The sequence below is a fragment of the Galleria mellonella genome, unplaced genomic scaffold (assembly GCF_026898425.1).
Source record: "Galleria mellonella isolate WM207_F2 unplaced genomic scaffold, CSIRO_AGI_GalMel_v1 utg213, whole genome shotgun sequence".
In the NCBI taxonomy this organism is placed as follows: Eukaryota; Metazoa; Arthropoda; class Insecta; order Lepidoptera; family Pyralidae; genus Galleria; species Galleria mellonella.
Window position 1 is genome coordinate 207109 of NW_026442039.1, and position 12308 is coordinate 219416.

General features: G+C 31.5%; 5 non-coding genes across 5 annotated transcripts; all 5 read right to left on the reverse strand.

Moving 5' to 3' along the window:
• Nucleotides 1–922: 922 nt before the first annotated feature.
• Nucleotides 923–1004, reverse strand: Trnas-gcu (transfer RNA serine (anticodon GCU)). The gene has a single exon. It is a non-coding gene; the product is annotated as a tRNA-Ser (tRNA).
• Nucleotides 1005–3163: 2159 nt separating this feature from the next.
• Nucleotides 3164–3245, reverse strand: Trnas-gcu (transfer RNA serine (anticodon GCU)). The gene has a single exon. It is a non-coding gene; the product is annotated as a tRNA-Ser (tRNA).
• Nucleotides 3246–6772: 3527 nt separating this feature from the next.
• Nucleotides 6773–6854, reverse strand: Trnas-gcu (transfer RNA serine (anticodon GCU)). Its single transcript has one exon. It is a non-coding gene; the product is annotated as a tRNA-Ser (tRNA).
• A 2824-nt stretch (nt 6855–9678) lies between these two features.
• Nucleotides 9679–9760, reverse strand: Trnas-gcu (transfer RNA serine (anticodon GCU)). Its single transcript has one exon. It is a non-coding gene; the product is annotated as a tRNA-Ser (tRNA).
• A 1143-nt stretch (nt 9761–10903) lies between these two features.
• Nucleotides 10904–10985, reverse strand: Trnas-gcu (transfer RNA serine (anticodon GCU)). Its single transcript has one exon. It is a non-coding gene; the product is annotated as a tRNA-Ser (tRNA).
• Nucleotides 10986–12308: the final 1323 nt, after the last annotated feature.

Sequence of the window (12308 nt, forward strand, 5' to 3'; positions counted from 1 at the left end):
TAGAACAAAAGTAAAGCTCACCTAGTAAATCAAATAAATAAAGAGGTCGAATTTAGAAATACCTTCTTTTTTAATTAGTTAAATTATACTTACATACTTTTCTTATGAATGCCGTTGAAAATATTATCAATGTATATGATATAATAATATAAATATTCATAATATTTCATAGTAATTCATTTTATCCCACTGCATACTATTATTTATGTAATTTCATGCGATTCTATATTCTTACATTTCATCTCAATGTATATTTCAACATTATTATATCACTCGTTAACTATCCACTGAAGAACATAAGCTTCCCTCTATTGGAAGATGTTGCCAGTAATTGCCACACTTGGCAGGTGGGTTGGCAACCGTAATTACGCTTTGGTAATGTTTTAAGAGGGACGCTGCTGCCCATCCTTCAACCGTCAAGATTTCTTAGTCGCCTCTCACGACAACCACAGGAAAGAACGGGGTGGCCTATTCTATGTCGGGACCACACGGCATAAAATATAGTGGGCAATATATATTTATATCGGGTCTATTACAGATGAATAGAGAGAAACAATATTGGTCTCTTTATATGAGGTAGCATCGGTACCGGTTACATTGTGCTAGAATAATTGAATTTCACTAAACACGGAAAAATATACGGCTTTAAATTGAATTCTAATATCTACATTATTTTTCATTCATCAGTTGAACAAATCGATTGACTCAACATATTCGCATAGAAGTGATATAAAACGTGTAAGTCTGGAGCGCATTCAGATATTCCTGTAATCCCGATTTGATTGAACGATTTGAAACGCATTGAACTGAGTTTTCATTTTATATTAAGCCAACGAATTGACTTCGGAAATTATTAGTTAATACTTTAAACGTACCTTTGGATACATCATATGACATTATAGTCGTAAATCATACATAAATACGACGAAGATGGGATTCGAACCCACGCGTGCAATGCACAATGGATTAGCAGTCCATCACCTTAACCGCTCGGTCACCTCGTCCTGTGGTATCATTTGTATAATTAGCTATATTAGGTTATATATAGAAATATATAATTTATTACAGTATTTGCACATCTGTCTGTTTAAATTGTTATTATTAACAATTATTTTATTTATTAATGTAATTCTTGATAACATTGTGTAATTGTATTTTTTACATCGTTGCGTATATGGATAAATTTTTTATAAATATTATTATGTATATCAAACAAGCAATGAACACAAATCTAAAAAATATACACAAATTTGTAAGGCGCATTAGTTTAAAAGAGGCTTGATGTACGTCGTACTCGTATTTGGTGAATCAATTTTATTATTTAGATAGATATACATTTATATTTATACCTATCTAAATGAAAATAATATCTATCACAATATATACGTTGTAATTTTATCATGTAACCCTAATGTATAATCTTAAATATTTTATGCTACTTACATTTTAAAAAAGCCAGCGGAATTAAAATAAATGGAAAATGTGAACAAGCATCTGCTTGTAAATTATAAATTGATAATGACAACGAGAAACTTAATATAATATCTAGTTAAAAAAAAAAAAAATTAAAACTTTTTTAATAATAAAACCCGGTCAAGTAAAAGAGCAGGGTACCCTCTTTTTATTAATATTGATGTAGATATATTTCTCGTAACTTTTTCTTATTTATTACCAGTAGGTAGGTATGGATTTTATTAGGTTCAAGCAAACGCAATACTTTAACCGTCATTGTTTTTCTTATTTATTGCCAGAGGTGCCGTCCTATTTATTGCTTAATATTGATAGTTTAAATGTATTAAAAAGAGAGAAGGTAGAATCTTTTATATTTAAATAATATTAGAATAAGTTGATTTTATGAAGTAGCTTCTATTAGAGAACATATTGTCGTCAGTATTTTGTTTGGAATTTTTCAATTTATATACCACGCTTGATAAAGGAATACAATTTTACTTAATTTAATTATACCGGCAAACGTTGTTCTGTTAAAATTACAATAAATTATCTATTGACGATTGCGGCTATGAATATTCAATTGGAAGATGAAGAAATATCCAAAAGTAGGCCAAGGGGACATTTTAAATACGAGATGAATTTTATTGGCATTGTACTAAAGTGCTAGATATGTACACGTATGGACATGATTTGGAATCATAAAGAAGTTTCATATTATATCGATTTCTCCGCAGTTCATATGGCCTTCGATCGAGTGCACTACGATTTTCTTACTCTGAGGTTCATATTGTTTCGGTCTCTTTATCATGTTACTTTGTTGGCGTTGGGATCAACTAATAAAATCTCTTTGACGCACTTTGTACATATTATAGGAGCGTTTGCTTTTAGCACATTGATGTCGTGATGTAATTTAAACTTAAATAATAAATGAAATAAAAGAGAATCAATCAAATATATCTTTCTTGTAGTCAGAGATTATCGAAAGCACATATATAATTACGATTTCTTTTATATTTTCTGAGTAAATTTTATTTTTCTATACATCTTCATCAGATTATTACAAATATTGGGAAAAAAAGCCAAAACAGTATAATTATTCTAAAGCAATAATTGGTAACAAGCAATGAATACTACTTTTTTATATAGATATGTGTAGATAAGTAGGTAAGCAGGTACTTAGTAACACTGTTTTAAATAAGTATTCGGAATAAATTCCATATAATCCGTATAATGAATTTCCATTAGAAAGTCGCAATACAAGCAGTGAATTCTAATACTTTACTATTATCTAAAAGTCTCATAAAGATAATTATGAGAGTTTCACTCCAAAAAAGGCAAAAAGGAACCCAAAGGGTGCGACTTTGTTCATTCGTCCGTTTTTTAAAGTGACTTAAAAAGTGTAAAGCGGTAACGATCGTTTATAAACAGAAACAGTTCCATGGAAATTTCAGAAAACATTGTAAATTGCATGATTGTTCTTAATATTATTCCTAAGATTTTAAGATATTGCATCTGTTCCTGGTGATATAATTGTATTGTATTATACAATTGTGGCTGTGTTTTAAATAGGAATGGAAAACACAGCCTTACTGATGCAGTTAATTGTTTGCAGAAACACCAGTGAGACAATGATATATTGCCCATGCAGATGACTTTGCACACTCTCCTATTTTGAAGTATGTATCCCAGAAAATGGTATAATACACAAATACGACGAAGATGGGATTCGAACCCACGCGTGCAATGCACAATGGATTAGCAGTCCATCACCTTAACCGCTCGGTCACCTCGTCCTGTGATGTTCTGTAGCTAATCATGTAATAAGTGGATCGTTTTTGTATTCAACATTTGCACAGCTGGTAAAAGTCTGTTAAGCACATAACGTATATAGCCAATTACGTAAATAATCCTGGCATGTAGCGCGCTCGTCATCGATACTATATAATATTATACTCGTATTAGCATAAAAAAGTGGTCCCAGCATAGAATCGGCAGGCCTTTCTGTCCTGTATGTGTGGCAAGAGGCGATTAAGGGAATTTAATAGTCGACGGATGGGCAGTAGTATCCCTCTTAAAACATCACCGAAGCCTGCCTGCGGTTGTCAAACTGCCTGCCAAACATGGCAATTATTGGCAACATTCCCTTTATGGAGGAGGCTTATGTATGCCCAACAGTAGGCAGTTAACGGCTGATATAATAATAACAAAATTAAAAATATGGATAAATTGATAACCTTTTGTAGAATAGTAAAAAAAATAGTAAAGTTATAGGCGTCAGTCAGATGCATTTTATCGATGCGGAAGGATCAACTAGTAGTTAAATGGAGACGGTTTTCGAATCTATTACCATTATAAGGATTAATTTGCTTGTCATAATCGCCTAAACTACAATTTACAGTTGGTTTGATGTTTTTTGATTCTTGATATAAATTTATTTTACTGGTTACGTCATTCTCTAGACAAAATAGTATTAAACTTAATTATAACTTAAACTTAGATTGTGTTTACCGAGCAATACCATTTTCTGTTTACCAGTATCTACCTAATTGGTTGTAAAATGTCTCCTCCGTTCTCTCTAAAACCTTTTCGCACACTCCCCGGGAAAGGAGGCTTGCATAATTCACTGCCATGCTTACTCAGTTGTTAAAAAGTTGATTACGTGTTTACTGGTGTACAACCCGTCTAAAGTTGATGGCGCAAAAAATCTCAGCGCTAAAAGTATAAAGGAATTCCATTCTCAAGGGACTTCTCAGTTTACAAAGTACCCATCTGGCGAGAAAGCTGTTTGCGTGTTTTTTATCCACTATTTTTGTTGGAAATGGTTTAGGTTTTATGTATATGATAAATGTTTAAATGTCTACACCTTATGCCAATTAGAATTTATTTGAATTGTTTATAGCTAGAAACGATAAACGATAGTATATCGTAATATGCCTGATAGAAAATGGTAAGCGTCGCTTGTACGGTTAAAGCTTCTGAGAGCGGGTGGAAAATCGGTAGTCCTTCAGAAGCTATTTAATTTAATCATCCATAACGGTCTCACGCCAGAGGCGTGGAGTAGAAGTGCGGTAGTTCTGTTCTTCAAGGAGGGTGACAATTTCCTATTGAAGAACTATAGACCGATATCCCTTCTGAATCACGTCTACATAATATTTTCAAGTCACCCGAATAAGCTGGCTTTCGAAAAGGCTTTAGCACCATAGATCACATATATACGCCACGGCAGATTATACAGAATGCCGAAGAGTACAATCTGACATCATATGATGATAGAAATTTCTTTTTCTGTATTCAGTTTTTATTGTTTACCACAAGATAGTTGTCGTTGCCTGGTTCCTTATAATACAGGCTATCCTTGATGAAAGACCAGACAATGTGTGTAAACTTAGGTTATAAAGTATATAGATTGGTAATGTAAAAGAGAGAAAATACAATAACATATATGTTAAAGAGAGGTAAAAAGTAGGACATTAATTTACACAATATGATCTCGAAGCTAATTTGGTGGGAGTATGAATAAAATAAATTCTAATTATTTTTTTAATTTTGATGTGCAATTAGTTTTATGTGAATGTAGGTAATTAGATTAAAATGTACTGTTACTGGACATATTATAAATTTGGAAGAAATATCTTAAAATTGTATATTTTTCACGTTAGTACACTGTAAACAATTACCTTTTTAAATGTAATACTATAGAATAATCAGAAATATTTTGTACAAGCAAGGGTAGAAAAAAAATATGTAATTAAATCCAAATAAAACTCTGAATAATAATCATGCATTATTTACATAGATACATAAAATCAAGAGACATCACCAGAGGGAGACTTTCTACAAAAATAATTTGATTGGGCATTCCTGTTTATACTGTGAAGCAGTTGCGTTTGCATGGCTGTGTTTCGGTTTGAAGGGTGGGATAGATAGTAAATTTACAGGGTACAGAGGAAATAGAATACCTGAATCCTCAGAAATGTGTAAATTACTATATACTTATATTCATATATGTACAGATTTATGGTCAATTATAATACGAGTATATGTCAATATAAATTATATTGTAGTGACAAAAATCGAAAAAGGAATGTTGCGTTGGTTTGGTCATTTGGAGAGGATGGATGAAAGAAGAATTACGAAAGAGATTTATCGAGCAAGAATGAATGGAGATGTCAGTAGGGGCCGCCCTAGACGGACGTATGTTGACCAAATAGGCGACGTGCTGAAGAAGGGCCAAATTAAAAGTACCCGTAACCGACGAGCGTGTATGACAAGATTGATGAATGTGGAAGAAGCGAAAGAGGTTTGTTTGAATCGAAGCATTTGGCGTTCCATTGTTTCTGCCTACCCTAATGAGAGACAGGCGTGACAGATATGTATGTATGTATGTAAATTATATTGCATCTACGATCTAACGGCTATCTTTAATAATTGTAGATGTATTGTTGTTAAAATAATTATTTTATTCACAATTTAGTTATTAATAACAGATATGGGTAGATAATATAAAATATATATACAATAAGATATAATAGATAGGTATATAACATAAAAATATATGAGCGAATTATACAAGTAAACAGAAAATTACGTCAAACTAGAATGCTTAGTTCGCAATTAGCGACATTTATTTTATTATAATTGGTATTCTCACCTTGACGGCGCTCGTAAATACTGAAGCGCTGGATTAATTACGCGAAATTAAACTTGATACCTTATTAATATTTAGTTATCTGTGATGATACGTTTACGGCAAATGAAGATAATTCTAAGGATTGTGATTTAATATGTTATATCTCGTATTTATATTTGTATCGAAAACAATAATGGTAAGATACAGTAAGTATATATGATCGTATTAAAAAAATATGATAATTTGTATACACTCTATATAGAAGTATAGTATTTTGTTAATACTTAATTAAGCAATATTTAATAATTATTATATGTTTAAATATGAGTTTTATTTATTTTTTAAATTTTTTTACAACTTAGAATGGCAAACAAGCTGACGGCCCACCTGATGGAAAGTGGTAACCGTCGCCTATAGACATGAACAGTACCATGGACATAACAGAGTATACTGTTTCACCTATGATACCCCCCATGCGTTGCCATTCCTGAGGACTCAGGTGTTATTCCTCTGTACGCAGTAAATTCACGCCATATCCCACCCTTCCAACCGAATATAATTTCATTACAATATTTTAGATACAGTGGTGCAGTTTTAGTGTTTCTTTTAATATAAGTTAAATCTTTATTTTGTTTCACATTTAAGAATACTCGCTGTGCTATTTTTTATTATTTTAATAAAAAAATACATCGACGAGGATGGGATTCGAACCCACGCGTGCAATGCACAATGGATTAGCAGTCCATCACCTTAACCGCTCGGTCACCTCGTCATGTAATATAAAACAGCTAATTATACGAATATATCCCATAATTGCCTTAAAAATTGTTTATATAACCTTGTAGACAAGTGGCAGAATTATTATAAATGATTGTATTGTATTGTAAAATCTTTATTGTGCATAATTCATACTGAATACATCAAAAGAATTTAATATACAATGACAATGTATTTTACATATTATTGGAAACTGAAAACAAATCCTTTCAGTATAAAGTGATAGATCTTGTATATAGATATGAACAATACCATGAACATCAAAGTATAATAATCTGAGAAACAGATCCGACAACATATGGGCCGCATAATATATACTGCCCATGTGTTACCAGACTTGCTATGTTTCTTATATTCGATATTGCATTAGCTATCCCTTATTAGATAAATCAATGTTCTTTACAGTTTATGTTCTGTTCAATGTAATATATAAGAGATAGAGATATAAGAGATTATTGAACTGCGCAGAGATGTTGCATCTCTGTGCATCTTCTACCGAATTTATCATGGGGAGTGTTCTGAGGAATTGTTCGGATTGATACCTGCTGCTGATTTTCACCACCGTACAACCCGCCACAAACTAAAGTTTCATCCCAATCATCTGGACGAGTGACGGTCTTCCACCGTGCGTTTTTCAAGGCACTTTCTTCCACGCACAACCATTCTTTGGAATCAACTTCCAGCAGCAGTATTTCCGAACCGATACGACAACATAACCTTCAAGAAAAGAGTATATTCCTTTTTAAAAGGCCGGCAGCACACCTGCAATGCCGCTGGTGTTGTGGGTGATCATGGGCGGCGGTAGTCACTTACCATCAGGTGAGCCGCATGCTCGTTTGCCCCCTGTGTTGTAAAAAAAAAAAAAATTGATACCGAAGACTTTCCCATTCGCTACCTGGCCTGTAGTTGTATATTCTGCATCGAAAAAGAAATTTATCAAGTACATACTTATTTGGTGTGTGTAATTTTGAGAATTATTTGATTATTTTTAGAAATTATTTATTGTTTCTTCTAATGTTTTTTTTTATGATAATTATAATGGCAAAGAAGCTGATGGCATACCTGAATTACCTGACGATAAGTGGTAATTGTCATCTACAGATATTAATAGCAACATGGACAATATATATTATATTGTAACGTCCATGAACTCCTCATACTCCTTTGATACATGGACATTGTTTAAAAAAAAAAAATCGTATTATAAATTTACTAATCTGTGAGCCAAGAGCTTGAAGAGTGAGATCACATTTGACGCCTCACTCTCATGAAATTTAGATAATGATTAGAGAGCTTTCTGTGATGGCGCTTATATAATTCAGTTCCTACTTCCAAATGTTTTCACGAATTTATTATTTATATCTATCAAGTTTGTCTTCCAGAAGTTACAAAAATAAAACAAAGCCCAGTAATGAATATAGTGTAGACATATTGTATAACAAGAAATACTAGTAATATTCTAAAGTTAGGCCTAAAAATATGGAATCATAGGAAATTATTATTATTTCAGTCTATTCATAATTAGACTCTAAGTTCAGTAGAGGATTATGGATATGCTGTGTATGTAAAGTAGAGGTAGCTATAATGTGTTTAAGTTGCATTTTGCCACAAACTGTGCTCCAAAGCTATTTACATCCAGGTGTATACATTCATTAAGCCACTGTAATATTTATTAGGTTGTCGCTTCATGTCATAACCAAATCATTGCATGTATATCTAAGTATAGTGTTATGTAGTCACATGTATAACAGTATAATGATGTATACGAAACTAGAGCATAGGCATGACTTTTAATGATTAGAAGTAGAATATAGTGCAACGATAGAAAAACAGAATAAAAGACATCATCTTAGAATAATATTATCCTCATCTATCCTGCATGGCAAAAGCGAGATCATTTATAACTAAAAATAGGAATGGCCGAAGAATAGATTCTTGAGTATACCTCAAGAACCTATTCTTCGGCCATTCCTATTTTTAGTTATAAATAAATAAACCCACAAGTGACCCATTGGATACAATACTATTTACTTCAACTTTTTGAATTCTATTCGATAAATGTTATTTAATTAAATTTAACACCACATTATATTTGACACTATAAAAAGCTAGTTCTCTCAGCAATATCTCATGATTTACACAATCGAAAACATTAATAAAAAAAAGTCAAACCTATTATTTTTCCAGGCAGCAAAAATTTGTTTTAGTAACTCTACTATTGTAGGTATTCGTAGTTAATCGCCCTTTCTTCTTTTCATTTAAGAGTTTCCTCTTGTCGGTGCAACCAATTCATGCATCTTCTTCCAGCCAGCTCTATCGCTCTTTACAAAAATTAAATTGATTATTGAGAATTATTTTATTAAAATAAAATAAGTAGTTAATTCAACATGATTTTATTAAAGATTTAACTCAGTGCGGGAAGACTGAAACGGGCCTATAATTTACTGGAGCATTTTTAATCCCATCTTTGAAAAGCAATATATTTTTACTGAATTTCATTTCATTAGGAAACTTACCGTTATCTACGCACTTATTAAAAATAAAAGCAGGAGACGACGCAATAGTTTCAATTATACTACCAAGTATTTCATTAGATATACCCCATAGATTCTCAATAACAGATATATTAAATATTGGTTATCGGCTATGGAATATCGTAATGGGTGATAGCCTTTTATTTCAGTATCAATTTCTAGAGGAATTCCTCTACATAGCTATCGGAGAAGAACCGATATTACTCATGTCTATTCATGTTTTTCTTTATAATCTAATTCTTAAGAATACATTTATATTTTTTTTAATTTTGTATAAAAATGTATCGACGAAGATGGGATTCGAACCCACGCGTGCAATGCACAATGGATTAGCAGTCCATCACCTTAACCGCTCGGCCACCTCGTCTTACAGCCTTTAATCAAAAATGGATAAATTTTATTTTCAACTAAAATTTTGAACAATTATTTGAACAGTTGCTTACATATGTAAATTGTGCACATTATTAAATAATAAGCCTTAATTGCGTGTTTTAATTCTTCTTAATGAAAGTATGTGCTTCAAAATAAACGACAAGATGTAAGTGTATTGTAATCCGCGTAGATAGGAAATATTATAAGTTTAATATCTTTCTTTTGTTATCCTATATTTATTACCTAAAATTAATATATTTTTATTTATTAAATCATACGATAAATTTATCTTTTATGAATTATATTTCTTCGGTTTTATAAATTGGGATAAAAATGTAGATAGATATGTCTATATATCTAATTCCATTTGAATCCGTTCAGCGGTCTACTTCAAAATTTATAAACTGCCTTTTACCCGTGATTTTCTGTGAGTAATCAGAATATGTTTGGTTTACGGACCAGGACAAAACGTAGCCCATGTATTTGTTAATCCTAAGTGTACACCAAATTTCATAGTAATTGAATCAGCCATTTAAGCACTAAGAACTGACAAATATACATATTATATATATTTGCGTTTGCAGTATTTGTAAAGAATCAAGTATTTACAGAATCCAGATACATTTGCAAACTTTTATATTTATATATTATTATATAAAATACTGCCACTGTGTATCATGGTTTCGCCTACGCAAACCTATTCTCATGGGTCTATACTGCTCAGGGAAAATAGAGCTTTCTGATACTAAAAGAATTTGTTGAATAGGTTCAGTAGTTTTAGGAATTACACCTACGTTGATTCGATTCAGACCCTTAGAGGATTATTTTTCACATTTGCTGTGTCATCTAAATGTTTTTCAGTTAAAAAAAATGTAAATACAAAATTCCGAGCCTCTCTCACAGATAAATTTCTCACAGAATATTTTTTCCTTTATTTCAGCTTATTAGGGAACTATTTACCTTAGAAATAAATCATATATTTTTTAGATTTATATTTGAAACCTGAATACAGTTTGTGGAATTTTCTATTTTTTATAAAGAAACAGATATAATGTAAACGAAAGAATAGATCGGGAAGTATATATCTTAAAATAGCTAAGGAAATATTACAAAAGATATTATAAATATAAAAAAATATCGACGAGGATGGGATTCGAACCCACGCGTGCAGAGCACATTAGATTAGCAGTCCAACGCCTTAACCTCTCGGCCACCTCGTCATGTATATTTTAATGAAAATTTGGCTAATTAAATTTGGCGTTTCAGTTTATTTGATCAGTTGCTAATTTACTTTTACTTCACAATCTCATACGAAGTACTGAATTTTAAGTATATATTCTTTTTGATATTTAGGTATTGTTCAATTTTATAACTTTTATAAAAAAAATAATGTACGCAAATAAGAAAATGACGGAATAAACAAAGTTTAATCTGTAAATCTTTAAAAGTAAATTGAGGCTGTACTATGGATAACTGAGATCGTATTGTAAATGGGTCATTTTGAAAATTAACAAATACTTCTTATAATGGTTGACCATAACACTAACAGACATGAAGATGAATATGAGACCCTTAGCAAATTCTTGGTAATTCCAGTTCTTACGTATACCTATAATACCAACAAATGTAACATAACACTGTAATCAAACTTAGGTACGTGTCAGCAGGGATTAAGAAAGCAATAAATTGTTCCCTTTGCCAGATTTATTTTCCTTGATAATCCTCAGTAATAGAAGAAATTGGCTTGGACATTTTCACATGATAACCATTCTTTTGTATTGTAAGCATTTTAAGGGCGGTTATCGATTGTTATAAATTCTATTTAATGTAATAAATTACTTTAAATTGAAAGGAACAAGGCTGGATTCGTTGCGTAATCTCTTTTGTTTTACACCAATAGGAAAAATAAGGATTTTCTTTATCAACTCAATTGTCTTACATCTATTTATTTATTAAACAATCAATTTACGTATTGTAAAAATCTGATAAGAGTACAACTTATTTTTATCATATTTTATCGATATTTAGAAAATAAGTTTAAAGGGATTTTCTTTTTATAATATTTATTATCATCATCATATCAGCCGTTAACTGTCCACTGCCAAAAATAGGTCTCTCCTTATTGCGAGTTATGCCAGTAGTTGGCAGGCGGATTGGCAACCGCAGTTAGGCGATGATGTTTAAAACGAGACGCTGCTGCCCATCCCTTGACCTTGAAATACCATTAGGCGCTCCTTACGACACCCACGGGAAAGGAAGGGTTGGCGACCACATGGCATATTTATAATGTTATACATTAGTAAATCTATTTATTCTTTTAATTTATCTTTTTTATCCAGAAAAGATTTTTATTTATTTGTACTAGCTAATACCCACGACTTCGCCCGCGTGACCGGATTATGTTTATTGACTGGGATAAGAAGTAGCTTATATATATTGTCTATTTTATATATTGTATATATTCTAAATTTTATAGTCATTGGTTGAGCTGGTAAGATACTATAAAATAACAAACAAACTCATTTTTACATTTATAATATTAA